General features: G+C 36.4%; 1 long non-coding RNA gene across 1 annotated transcript; it reads right to left on the bottom strand.

Annotated features, from left to right (window-relative positions):
- Nucleotides 1-3,690: 3,690 nt before the first annotated feature.
- LOC142539142 (uncharacterized) lies at nucleotides 3,691-5,951 on the bottom strand. Its single transcript, XR_012818837.1, has 3 exons — nucleotides 5,838-5,951; nucleotides 3,973-5,018; nucleotides 3,691-3,807 (listed from the first exon to the last, which is right to left on the bottom strand). It is a non-coding gene; the product is annotated as an uncharacterized LOC142539142 (long non-coding RNA).
- Between the last annotated feature and the right edge of the window lie 203 nt (nucleotides 5,952-6,154).

The following is a 6,154-nucleotide window of genomic DNA, read 5'->3' on the forward strand; positions in this document are numbered from 1 at the left end:
GAGCATGTGCGATTGATTTCCATGAGAATTGGGAATCAAAGCTATCTCTTGTGGAGTTTACCTACAACAAGAGTTTCCAATCATCTATAGGTATGGCTCCCTACTGAGGCACTGTATGGAAGGAAGTGCAGATCACCGATTCATTGGGATGAAGTCGGTGAGCGATCAGAACTTGGTCCAGAGATTGTTCAGCAGACTGTAGATGTGGTGGCCAAGATCCGAGACAGGATGAAGACCGCCCAGAGTCGTCAAAAGAGTTATGTTGACAAGAGGAGGAGAAATCTAGAGTTTGCCGTGGGTGATCACGTTTTCGTGAAGATAATACCCATGAAGGGTGTTATGTGATTTGGGAAGAGAGGCAAGCTTATTCCGACATTCATTGGACCGTTCGACATTCTTGACAGAGTTGGGACACTAGCTTATCGTGTAGCCCTACCGCCGAATCTAGCCGAGGTACACAATGTGTTCCACGTCTCGATGCTGAGGAAGTACCTAGCGAATCCTTTGCATGTTTTGAGCTATGAGCCGTTGCAGCTTGATCCAGATCTGTCGTATGAGGAAAGACCTGTCCAAATCCTAGACCGACAAGAACGGAGACTTCGGAACAGAGTAACCAAATTTGTCAAAGTCCGGTGGCTAAATCAATCAGTAGAGGAGGTCACTTGGGAGACAGAAACAGATATGAGAAGTCGTTATCCGGAACTGTTTGGTAAGATTTAATTTCGAGGACGAAATTTATGTAAGTGGGGGAGGAACTGTAGAACCCAAATTCAGTACACGTAAAACCCATGCATTTATTAAATTGTAAAACTATTTATTATAGCGAGGCATGATCTATTTAATTTGTATTATTTTAAATTATTTATGTTTATGTGATGGACGTTAAATGTTTTCTTGAGTTTCATGTTTCAGGCGATTATTCGATGCGGGATCGAGGAAAAGAGACCGACGATGATTTTGACAATTTTAAAATGTGGTTTTTATTTTAAATTAGGATTGGGGCATTTCAATTGATTTATTAAGTTTCTAACATTTTAAAGCCTAAACTATTTATTTAGTGATTTTATGAGTTTAAAACTTTTAAAGATTTAGTACTTGTGCATTTTTTATTATTTAAGAGATTTTATTAAAGGTTAGTAGGGAGCTAATATTTTTAATTACTTTGATAATTATATAATTAAGAAAATTTTTTCTCTCCCTAATTACCTAACACACGCACACAAACACACCCCTTTCACACACACCTCACGTTGCACACACACACAAATATTCACACCTCACTTCCATTTTATTTTTTTAAGTAAAAACCTAGGGTTCTTATTGCCAAGAGCAGCCACCCCTTCCTCTGATTTTCCAGCAAGTTTTCGTTGATTTCGTTGCAAGAAAATCGTTCCACGTTCGCCCCGGACCAATCCTCGCATCCTTCCCGCTTCAGGTGTCGTCGTTTCGGTAACTTTAAAGATTAAAGGCATGTATATTCTATTATTCTTGCATCGATCTTGTCATATTATTCGTGTTGTTGTTTATTATGCGTGAAAATCCATGTATGATGTACATATTTTGAGCAGGAATTTGTTGGTCGATTTTTGGAACATATTTATATCTAAAACTCAAAATTTGCTGTCATTTCAATTGTTGTGATTTTTTGGGTCGATTTTCTGAAAAGCCTTTCAACGTATGAAACGTAGAAATTCTTGATACCTTCAATTTGATATAAAATTCGAGATAATTGGATACGAAATGAGTGAGTTATGATTGCTTTCGTGGGACTGCTCAAACTGCATTTTTCTGAAAATGCGTTCTTGATGTGTTCTTGAAGTTTTATTGTTGCGGGATTCGTTGGACATCGCCGGGCCAGTACTACTGCGTTTAGACATGTTGTGGGATGTGTTTAGGCACCATATGACGTTTCGTTTTGAGACGGGAATGGCTTGGGAGGTATTAGGAATCCTAGGAATTGATATGGTGTCGAATGTCGGGTTGTGTCGTTTTAGTTGTGCTTGTCGATATTGGGGTCAGGTTGGATTGTTGTTATGGGTTGGGGTCAATACCGTAGCATCCTGGGGTGGGTCTCCGAGGTATTGATTCTTAATCCATTCATTTGAGTTGAGAGAAATAGCATCGTGTAAGAATTTCCGCAGGATTGATTTTTACAGAGGCTAGACTGACCCGTGCACGGACCCCGCCCTGGCACAGGGGTCCGTCCCTTTGTTTTCTATCGTAGTGTTAACCTACAGTGGCTACACGGACCCCCAGACGGACCCTAACACGGGGTCTGTTCTCTTACTTCTCTTCGGGTACGTTTTTACAGAGCCTTCACGGACCCAAAGCCGGACCCGGGCACGGGGTCCGTGTACTTCATTTTTTGGGAATAACTTAGACTTCACCTCAAGTTTTGATTCGGGGTTCCAGATCATGGTTTATTATGATGAACAAAAACACGATCAAGTCCCGAGGGGTCTAGAAGGTCATAAGTTATTTAATTATTTCGGTGTTGGGTACGATTAGCATGGTTAAGATAAGCGTTTGAACTCATGTTAGTATGTGCAGCAGTGGCCCCAAACGAGATCCAACGAATCCCTCAACGCCAAGTAAGTATGTTCGACGTGCAAAAGAAAATATTTTTTATGTTTTTGAGGTATGCTAAATATCTTGTGACCAAATTATGAACGGGTTTGGAAGTCGGTGAACGTGGCCGAGGACCTCTCCACCCCGGTAAAATATGACCGGGTTTTGATCAGGATTGGAAAGCAGTAAAGTATGACCAGGGACCAATCCACCCGGTAAAGTATGATCGGGGATCTTATGTATGTGGTAGTGGACATCCCTGCCAGCCCAGTACTGTGGTTTAGTCTGATAAGACACATTTATGTATGGAGTCACTTGCTTTGAAACATATCTCTATGCAAAATGATGTTACGTATGTTCAAGTATGTATGATGCAAGCATGTTTAAGAAAAGTTCTACGTTGATGGCACTGTCTATGTTATGTATGTATGTTCAAGCTTTTGTATGTATGTTCAGGTTTTAAGTATGTACTCTCTATTTTAAAGATGCATGTGATTTTATTACGCATTACTTGTTATCTCCAGTTTATACATGTTGAGTCATTAGACTCACTAGACTTTGATCGATGCAGGTGAGGAAGATGTTGAGGAGACGAGGGGTGGAGACCAATGAGCCGACTTGGACTGCGCATGAGGCTAAACCCGAGGGACCGCCCATGTTTTAGGATTTTAAGCATAAAATTTTCATACTCTCATTTCATGTTTTGGTTTATGATGTTTAAACAAGTATTTTTCTTTAGCAAACCTTATTTGTGATCTCTTTTATTGCAAATATTTTTGGATGAACACTTTATTTTTTATCACAATTTGAAAGTTTATTTGTATTTAAGAAAATTTTTAATTTTTCCGCAAATTTTAAAATAGTAAAAGTATGGTACGTTACAAATGCTAATTTCAGAAAGCATGAAAAATTGTCATATCTAATGCTAGATATCAAAACAACACATTCTTAGGAAAAATAAAATGCAACTTGTTTGCAATTGCTTGGAAGGTATAAATGATAATAATGTTATGATTATGTTAGACTGAAGAAATACTATCTTCATACTACCAACGATTTCATCAGAAGTTGGGCTTTAAATGGATCTCTTTTACAAACATGGGAATTTGCAAGGTTATTTTCCAAGGAGGTGCAATCTGCTTTTTTCACATTTCAATTGGATTTATTATTCATTCATCCCAGATAGATTGAATCAAGGGGGTGAAATAGAACCATGCATCCCAATGTTTAAAGGGTTCCCTTGCAAAAATAAACAAAACAAATATTCAATGCTGAAAAATCTACACTTGTATTAACTGGCAACACTCCATTCCTACAACTATTATGTGAAGAAAGACATGATAAGGGAATAAGGTGTGGGATTGACAAAGGTCCATTGCAAGGAGACTTTAAAATCAAACGTACCTCATCTGCAAGTTCTGTAAGAGTAACATCTGATTTTTCGCATTTGTTCGTCAAAAATGGAGTTTTCCTTCCTAAGTTCCTTGATCGATTTAGCCATCTTGGTTCAAGAATAGAAACATCAAGGATGACAATTTGTCTTCCAAAGGAAAAGAAATATCCATAATGTTGTGATATATCTTTAACATTTAAGCGTGTAACGCTTTCGTACCCACTCAATTTCTTGCCTAAAAGTTTTAAAAACCTCGTTGCATTTCAGTAACATTGCTTGGCATGCTGCGAGTGGTGTTTTTAGAATTATATAAGAATAATTCAATTATTTTAAAAAACAAGAACAAAAGTTATGCTGAAAATTTTATGAATTACATCTCAACAAAATCGATTTTTTTTTTGTAGTTAAGAATAATTGGATTTCCAGCACTTATATTCAGTTCTTGACATATTACAATGATGCTTTTAATGATTAAAAATTATATATTGGGACAATTGCTAAGTTTTCTACACAAAGGAAAAAATAAAAAATATACTCTGAAATAATTCATTAAAATTAATCTAATTCTTGTTTAATTTGAATTCAACATTTACAAAGGAGATGTATGAGTTGGCTATGTTGGCTGGTGGATGAGCTTCAATCGTTTTGTTTTTAAACTAATTTATGTTCAAAGCTTAGCAAATAAGTCACGTTAGGATAATGAACAATGTTAAAAACTTCTATATAACCAAATTATCAATTTTTGACATAAAAATATTTGGTGATGGTTGGTATTTCGTAGAGAATCTGCACATAACTACTGAATCAAAATTATAGAATAAATTAATAAAAATAAACTTTTGACAACAAGCTCCCTCGTAAAACCTGAAAAGAAAATAATTAGTTGACGAATCTCAGATTAAAAAAATTGGGTTATTGCGATTAAACTCTAATCAATAGCTAAAGACAACACAAATTTTGACATGTAAGAAACTGAATTCCCTTAAGTAAAACCAGAATCTACCAGGTTTGATTGATGGTGTAGCAGTTTCTATTTGTCTACCATGATCTATGTTTCCTGTATGAAAGATTGGATGTCATTGCATGTTAGGTATAGATGTCTGAGAGAGAGTAAATAATTTAATATTTAGTTGTTTAAAAAGGACAATGAGTGATAAGATTGGATGTTGCTGTAGTTAGATCAAAGCAGCAGGGGAAAATAGTTTTCATGGTTTGTCAGACACTGAGGCCTTAATTATACGTTTTTCTATTTTTCTAACAAGAATTCAGTAAAGTATACATTTTTTTACTCCGTTTATTAGGTTGCATATTATACTTTAATTTATATTTATATTTATATTACCCATATGTTCTATCTCCATTTTAGTTTCACCGTCATCTACTTGTTCTAGGTATTTATTCACCCTGTAAGTGCTTCTTCGAGACGTGGGACCTGAGAAGTCTACCATAGGTTTATGTATTGTGAAAATGCAACCTGTCGAATTTAGAGTTTAAGTGAAAATATTATCATGTATTCCACATTACTTTATGAGGCCTAAGCTTTTCTCTTAGAGATTGAAGTTACAGTACTTGCTGGTTCCTAAGTTTTTCTTTTAACCACTGAATATACATGCCTGATATTGTAAGAATCAACTGGTGGCGGTGGTTTTTTTTTGCCCCCCACAGATCATCGCCTAAATAACCCATTCAACGAATTAGGACAACAAAGGCGAAGAGTATCAAGGAGAACAAAAAGCAAACGAAAGCGACGGTGCTGTTTTTTTTTTACCCAAAGGGCATCGTCTAAATAACCCATTCAATGAGTTAAGACAACAAAAAAGACGAAGAACACCAGGGAGAACAAAAACCCAAACAAAATTAAGAGAAGAAAACTAACCTAGTAGAAGCTTTCCAATCCAAGAGGAGAGAACACCGCTAGGAAGAGATGAAGCTAAAGAAACCGTGAACAAGTAAGGAAGATGGCAGAAACGAACAAAAGGTAAGAAAGAAAGAGGAGATAAGGACCTGTGCTTTGTAAACCGATTCCGTAGGTTGCTTTCCCTTTTTTTTTTGCGGTGAATTGCAAAACATGTAACAAGTAGTCATCTATTTTGCAAAGTGAATTATACGTGCTAAAGTGATGACCTACTACCGTACTAAAACTGGCCATTTTAATCAACTGCACTCTTTAATATAAGTAGATATAGACAAAGA

The sequence above is a fragment of the Primulina tabacum genome, chromosome 3 (genome assembly GCF_025594145.1).
Source record: "Primulina tabacum isolate GXHZ01 chromosome 3, ASM2559414v2, whole genome shotgun sequence".
In the NCBI taxonomy this organism is placed as follows: domain Eukaryota; kingdom Viridiplantae; phylum Streptophyta; class Magnoliopsida; order Lamiales; family Gesneriaceae; genus Primulina; species Primulina tabacum.